The sequence below is a fragment of the Tiliqua scincoides genome, chromosome 5, assembly GCF_035046505.1.
Source record: "Tiliqua scincoides isolate rTilSci1 chromosome 5, rTilSci1.hap2, whole genome shotgun sequence".
NCBI classification, from domain to species: Eukaryota; Metazoa; Chordata; class Lepidosauria; order Squamata; family Scincidae; genus Tiliqua; species Tiliqua scincoides.
This window is the reverse complement of record NC_089825.1, coordinates 3,110,386-3,118,660: the sequence shown is the minus strand read 5'-3', so window position 1 is coordinate 3,118,660 and position 8,275 is coordinate 3,110,386.

Below are 8,275 nucleotides of genomic sequence, written 5' to 3'. Positions count from 1 at the left end.
TACTTACTTCTGAGTAGTCATGCATAGGATTGGGCTCAGAGTATCCATGACTTGAAAGGTGGTCTCTCTTCCTCTGTTTGTGACTGGCAGATTTTGCCAATCACCTTAGAGAGAAGTGTTTGCCATGGCTATCTTCTACTTTATAGTAAGGTTTTCGAGTGCCTTAAATCAACTGGAGGGAACTTGGAACATTTTTGTCCATTTGATTTTCAGGAGTTGGATTGCCTTTGGGAATGCATGGAAGTGAAACACCTCTGGAGTAGTGATTTCCATGTCCAGAAATGTATCACACATCTTAGCTGAAAAGAAATGGAGGCGGTGTATATTAGAGAACCATAAATCTTTGAAGCAAAACTCTCAGGCAGGTCACATAGGAAGGGAAGAGAGAGCATCGCTTATCTTCTATCTCCCCTTCCTCTTCTTCTGTCTCATTTAAAATGTTGGGACCTTAGCTATTTCCTTTCTCAGGTTAATGTGAGCTATTGGTATGTTAGTTTCATGATTAGAGTGAATCTGCTTCTTCCTTCAAGCAGTAGGGGCAAACAATCATAATTCCCAGTTGGATGCTTCTTAATAACTTTGGGCCCAATCCTATCCAACTTCCCAGTACTGGTGCAGCAGTCATACATGTAGTGGGGCAGTCATAGAGACCTCTTCAAGGTAAGGGAACATTTGTTTTTCTTACCCTGGAGCTGCATTGCAGCTTCATCGGCACTGAAAAGTTGGATAGGGTTAGGCCCTTAATACCATAGTGGTAGGTAGGTCTAACTTGACTCAGGCCATAAACTGTCCTATGTAAAAACTCACTGGGAAGTAAACTACTTCACAGGTTTTAAGTTTTTTGGTTTGTGTTTCCTTAATTAGATCATAGGTTTAACCAAAACTTGATCCAAAGAGACAGAATCATATTCTAACATGAAATATTTACTTGAATTAGGAGGAAATGTGGCTTGATGTGAAATACAAACATGTCTGTAGGGTTTAATTTATGATGTCCATGTAATGTTTTTTGTGTATTGAGAGGGATGGGTTGAGAAGGAACCAGTGAGAGCACAGTCTTGCCAGAGTAATGTGTATGTGTCCAGGCTGTGTCCTCTGATAACTGCATTGAGAGGGAAGGACTCTGCTCACACTTCTGTAGTGGTGAATACTCAGACATCTGAGACTAACCCTCATAATGCTTGTGTGCATAATGCTCACTCTATCTCTAAATACCAGGTGAAGGAAGTGGCAACAGAACACAGGTTGTGTGCTCCTAGAGACATCTGGTGGGTCACTTTTGAGATACAGGAAGCTGGACTTAAAGGGCCCTTGGTCTGATCCAGCAGGGCTCTTATGTGGGAGCTGGGAAATGGCTGAACCAGCATCAGTGCCTTGGCGGTATGGGCTGAACCCAGAAAATGACTGTGGACACATTCCACACTTGCCATGTATCTGTGTGCAGGAATTGCTTCTTTTAATTCCAAAGGCAAAAAATAAAATGCATCAGAGTCTATGATCTGTAGACTGTTTTTACTTTTGATTACGTACTGTATTGCTGCTCATCACAGGTTGTATCTGCAGATGTGTTGTGTGCTCTATTGCTTTGACCATAGTGAGAGTCCCAGTCATTGTGGTTTCTCATTTTGTTAACTAACAGCAGCAGAGTCCATGTATTGCCACTATCAGCTGTTAGCTACTACTGCATTTGGGCAGAACTTGCCCTATTAACATAATGCTTTTTTGATATGACTGAATAAAGTGGTATTGAGGCATTTACTGTATGTCTGATATTGCAGTGGAAGTGGAAGATGTGCTGGACAGTGCCTCTGCCTGCCTCTTCACCTCCTTTGAGCTTGTCCTTATTAAAAACATACAGGATGGATTGGCTTTTCAGGCTCTGTTGACTGATTTCTATTTCTGCTTCTGACAGAAGTAGATTGTTCCCATTGGTGCTCATAAGTGCTTTGCATCACTCCATGTAGCACTTAGTATTCTTCCTAAACTTACTTCCTCACCTTTGACTCCAGTTGACATTTTTAGAACTTGACTTGCATTCCTTCTTAAACAATCCCTGCACCATTGGCCTAAGAAAAGTTGCAATTCTCTGCCTTGCCTTAAATCCCTGCCTGCCCCACTGCCTTACCCCGTCATCTGCAAGAACAAACACTAAATGGCAGGAGTTCTGGTCTAGAGGGTAGAGCCTCCGCTTGCCTGAAGATAACATCCGCAGGTCGCCAGTTCGAGGCCACCAGCACTGTGAATGGTGAGACCTTGAAGTAGCTGACAAGCCGAGCAGAGTTATTCCACCTGCTCTTTGGTATGAAGAAGCATCTTGTCTGCCCTCCATGTGAGAGATGAAGGAGCTGCTTGTCAGCTTGCGTGGGAGGAAACTGGAGGCCAGAATGTGATACCAGATCAGAAAGATCCATCTGAAATGTTGTGGTTCTTGAAAGATAGAACCTTTCTTCAATTGTAAAAATCCCTACGGGGATTTAGAACTGCCTGCGTTTGTAAACTGCCTTGAATAAAGCCTGAGGAGAAATCTGAAGATCAAGAAAAGCGGTATATAAATACCTGTAGTATTATTATTATGGACAAAGACAAAGAGGATTAAAAACAAGGCACAAATCAAATGGCAAACATGTAGGAAAAGAGGAGGGATCGATTGTGAACATGAAGGTTAAAGGACAAGCTGCATACTTGGTTATTTTAGTCCCGGGGTGAGTGGACATGTCACTTGCAAAGTAGCACTGGCTTTCAACAATACATGGGTGTGAGAACCCTGAACTCTTTGTGCAGGACCTAACAATGTCTGGTTGATGGTATGTCCATTGAATCACATAGTTTACAAGCAGTTAGGCCTCCCTCTGTCCTTTGACCTGATAGGTCAGTTTCCATATGCAATTGACTACTGAAGGTCAGTTCTATTGCAAGATTATTCAACTTTTTTTTTGAGGCTGCATTAACTGGGAAGTTTTGCTAGAGGATAGAATGGTCCCGATCAGGGCCAAATTGGGGATTGTTTATTACAGACTGCCAAATTGTAATGCCCTAACAAGACCTTACAATGCTCTTGCTTTCTATTCTAACTCTTTGTATGCCAGCTTGTCCAACATCTCATGGCCCCTTCCTAGCTCATCAGCTAGGACCAGCATCCTGAACCATGTCACTTGATGTCCCTCACATGCTTAGCATTCAATACCAGGTCTCATTGGTCGGATGCCTCTGTGCCTTAACTATGACTGATTATCTTTAGCTACAACACCTTATCTGCCAGTGAGATTTTCTAATGCCTTTAATGTTATTTTTTTACCATTGGTGGGATTGAAATGACAGCTGCCTCCTAGGAAGTAAAAGAGAAATCTAGTAGTTGAGTGTAACTGGTGGAGAGATAGCACTATGTCCACCCATCCACACTTCAGGAAGTGATGTTTATATGTTCTCTAATTGTGGTCTAATTATAGAAAATACATTTTCTACACTTGGAGAAAAGGGTCTGAGTATTCTGCAGTAGTGCAGATTGTACTCTTTTATACCCATGTTGCAAGATGCTGAAGCTGTACTTGATTTAAAGCCTTATAGGAAGCAAAATCTCCCTTCTCAGTCCCTCCTCAAGCTCCTCCTTTTCTGTGAAGCCTTTGTCTCAGGCACATGGTGTGCAATCTTATGCACATGGACTCAGAAGCAAGTCTGTATTTAGTTTGCCTTAAACTTAGGAAACTGTACACAGAAGTTCAGCCTTAGTCACTGTAACTAAGCAAAAAGGTGAAATTATGGTACAGTATATTTTGTTTATCCTGCCTCTATTTGTCTTCCTTTGCTGTCCCTCCTGTCTCAGACGGTAGGCTTCTGTGCACAGGGACAGGTCTGCTTTTCTGCTTTCTAAAGCACCATGCATGTTGAAGATGAAGCAGGGAAAGAACAACCCATTCCATATCACAGGGTCGGGGCAGTTCCACATCCCCAATGGCTGCAGAGCCAACCGCTGCCGAAGTGGGGTGGGGCTGGGCACAAGGGGTTTGCATGTGCCTGGCTCTGTGGCCCTGTGGGCGTTCCAGGCGCCTGGCTCAGCTCCACCCCTGCGGGCGAGGTGTGCTCTGCCCTGCCAGCTTCCCTGGGAGGAAGCCCCACTGGCTCTAACGGGAGTTACTTCTAAGTAGACATGCATAGGATTGGGGTCTCAGGCAGGCCAAACAGGATGGAGGGGTGATGGTGGCCACAGTCCAAAAATCTTTGGGGCCCAGGTCTACTGGGCTTCTGGATGCGGAGCCCAGGTTTACTAGCTAGCAGGGAGTTGGCAGCTAGATACAGTAATATGGAAAACTAAACACAAGGCTTTCTAAAATCTTTAAATATAAAAAATCATTGCAGAAAATTAGCATCATTGTAGTTAGGCCCGTCCTGAAATGGAAAGTGTGTACCAAAACTGCAGCAGCTGTAGTCCTGAGCGCCCGTCTACTTCTTGGTAAGTGGATCCACAAACCAAAGCTACTGCAGCAGGCCAGTTTCCTCCCATAAGAACATAAGAAGAGACCCACTGGATGACCATAGGCCCATCTAGTCCAGTTTCCTGTGTCTCATCAAATGCCTCGGGGAGCATATAAGACAGTAAGAGACCTGCAAACTGGTGCCCTCCCTTGCATCTGGCATTCTGAGGTAGCCTACTTCTAAAATCAGGAGGTTGCACATTACACATCATGGCTTGTAACCTGTGATGGACTTTTCCTCCCTCAATCTGTCCAATCTCATAAAGGCTTCCAGCCAGATGCCATTACCACATCGTATGGCAAAGAGTTCTACAGATCAACTACAAGCTGAGTAAAGAAATATTTTCTTTTGTCCTAACTCTCCCAACAGTCAACTTTAGTGGATGTCCCCTGGTTCTGGTGTTATGGGAGAGAGTAAAGAACATCTCTCTATCCTTCCTGTACATAATTTTGTATGTCTCAATCATGTCCCTCCTCAGGCGCCTCTTTCCTAGACTGAAGAGCCCTAAACGCTGTAGCCTTTCCTCATAAGGGAGGTGCTCCAGCCCACAAATCATTTCAGTTGCTCTTTTCCATTAGGGTTGCACCCTTTGTGTTTTAAGATTCTATTTCCCAGATTTGACACTTTTAAGGAGGGTCATGTATGCGTTCCTGGGTCCGGTGTGTGGCTTGCAGCAGCAGTCACCACTGTGTGCCCATGGTAGTACCCCCCCAAGCATCATGTGCAGGTAGCAAGTTTGGTGAGATTGGAAAATGTCAGATCCCAGGAAATTTCTGGGCCCCCTCCTTTGGCTCCTGGGCACCCTTACTGACCCTGGGTCCCAGTAAAAATTACCTGCTTTACCTCCCTCTCATGGGCCCTGATCCTGGCAATTTGCCTTTCAACTGGCAGAGGCCTGCCAAGGAACCAGGTGCAGCAGAGAGGTGTTTTCTAGCCAAACTTGGCTCTGTGTGTTGAGCCAAGCAATGGCACCCAAGAACAAGCATGGCACCCAAGCAACAGCACTGAGCCTGTTTGTTTTGTCATGTTCCTGGTCTTGTGGCTAGACAGCAGAGGTCTGGAAGTTCCAGAGGTACTATCAGACACTTGATGTACCACTGGTGGCACCCACACACTGGTTGAGAAACATTGCCCTAACCCATTCAATCCCCCCACCCTAATGCTAACTAACGTGGACAAAGTTTCATGTGCTTTTTCCTGGTTGGGGGAAGGTGAGCAAGGGGGTGTGGAAAGGGCACCAAAACGCCTGTATTTTCTCACCACGATTAGCGATCAGGTTTCCTACGATCAGGAGGCACAAGACTCCAAGCAGGATTGTGCTGGGAAGGAAAATAAAAACGTGGTGTTGTTGACACATGAGGCTTCCCCCCACCCCTTTGCATGCAATGATGTGTTTTAAAAAAGAGTGCCCCTGAGAGCGTGCAGAGCGAATCATCTCAGTATGTGGGCCTCTCAAAAGTGATGGAAGCTTCCCCTTTGCAGCAGCCCCAGTGGAACAGCTCCTGTCCACACCACCTGCCCTGGGAGCTGGCTTCTCTTTGGGGCATCCCAGCAACCTGCCTTGACGCCTGACAGCCCTCTGTGCATGTCTACTCAGAAGTAAGTCCCATTATCATGAATGGCACTTGCTCCCAGGTAAGTGTGGATAGGATTGCAACCTCAGAACCCAAGCTACACATGTCTACTCAGAAGTAAGTCCCATTCGAGTTACTCTCAGGAAAGTAGATAGGATTTTAGCCTAAGAGCCCAATCCTCTGCATGTCTACTCAGAAGTAAGTCCCATTATCATCAATGGGGCTTACTCCCAGGAAAGTAACGTTGGGCTGTCACCACCTGGCCAGACAACACAGCGCCCTCTGGGTGCAGGGAGCTGCAGCCCAGCCAGAGCAGGTCACGTGATCATCACTTTGGGGGGGCGCGCCTCCTCCGACTCTCTTCTCCGGGCGCTTCGGGAGGGGCTCTTTCAGCTCACCGTGAGCGGCAGCAAGTAGCCGCTGCATAAGAAGAGCCCCACTGGATCAGGCCATAGGCCCATCTAGTCCAGCTTCCTGTATCTCACAGCGGCCCACCAAATGCCCCAGGGAGCACACCAGATAACAAGAGACCTCATCCTGGTGCCCTCCCTTGCATTGGCATTCTGACATAACCCATTTCTAAAATCAGGAGGTTGCGCGTACACATCATGGCTTGTACCCCGTAATGAATTTTTCCTCCAGAAACTTGTCCAATCCCCTTTTAAAGGCGTCCAGGCCAGACACCATCACCACATCCTGTGGCAAGGAGTTCCACAGACCGACCACACGCTGAGTAAAGAGATATTTTCTTTTGTCTGTCCTAACCCGCCCAACACTCAATTTGAGTGGATGTCCCCTGGTTCTGGTATTATGTGAGAGTGTAAAGAGCATCTCCCTATCCACTCTGTCCATCCCCTGCATAATTTTGTTACTGCAACTGCATCCCCTGCAGTTGCACGTGGACGGCCCGACTCGACTGAGCGGAGCAGGACGGCCGGGGTGCCTCGTGGGCGCAGCAGCAGGAGCGCCGCGGGCAGGAGTCCGCCCCTCGCCCACCTCAGGCGCGGCCCCCGCACCGCCATCCCTCCCCTCGCGGCTGAGGAGCTCGTCTGGGGCTGCTGCCACACGGGGGCGGGTGCCCATTTGACGCCCCCAAGCTCTGAGGCTCCTCAGCACTGGCGTTCGGGGGGGGGGGGCGAGAAAGCACTAAGTTACTTCAGGCCAGGGACATGAGGTGGGGGGCAGGTGAGGCAGAGCCTCCCCACCAGAGGCCTTCGAAAAGCGCCGCCACCACCGTGTGAGGCGCTCAAGCACACTCAACCCACGCGCAGGTGCCATCACCACATCTGGTGGCAGGGAGTTCCACACCTGGGAGGTGTGGTGGGAGAGGTGAGGCAGAGCCACTGGAGTCCTTCGAAAAGCGCGTGGGTTGAGTGTGCTTGAGCGCCTCACGCGGCGGCCCTGCTTTTCGAAGGACCCAAATGGGGAGGCTCTGCCTCACCTCCCATGGCGGTGGCGCTTACGAAGGACCCCAGCGGGGAGGCTCTGCCTCACCTGCCTCCCCACCCACATGTCCCTGGTAAAAATTCATTGTAAATTACGCAAAATGAGGTTGAAATTGCTCTGGCTGGGAGCCCAGTTCCGTGCAGGTCTACTCAGAAGTAAGTCCCATTTAAGTCAGTGGGGCTTCCTCCCAGGGAAGTGTGGACAGGACTGCAGCCTCAAGGCGTACAACGCCTACAGACTGCAGAACCCGGCCTTTGGTGCAGAATCAGGCACCAGTCTGTGCAGGTCTACTCAGAAGCAAGCCCTATTGTGTCCAGTTCGGATTCCTCCCAGGAAAACGTGCTTTCCCTGCGTCTTGCGTGTGCGTGGAACAGCTGCCTGCAGTAGCCGTTCCTGCGTTCTGATCGGTCCTCTTCCGGCCCGTGGGCGGAGCCTCGCTGTGCGACCACCGCTCCCGCCCGCCCTCCATCGGCATTTTTTCCCCTTTGGCCGTAGCTCGACCGCTGATTGGTCGTCGGGCGGGAAAGCCTCCTATTCGCCCGCCCTCCCTGGCCGCCAGTCTTCCCCTCAGGAAAAGTCGGTGAAATAACGAACGCGGGCTCTGATTGGTCCGCCGCAAGCGAGGTCTACCGGTCGGCGTGGCTGTCGGTCATTCTCGAGGGGCGGGGTCGGAGGGATGGCTTTCCCCTATTGGCCGCTCCCACTTTTGGCGGGAGGACGCGAACCCTGCCAGTGGGCGTGTCCCAAGGAAGCCGCGCGCCCTGCAGCTGCCGGAGGGGCTCAGT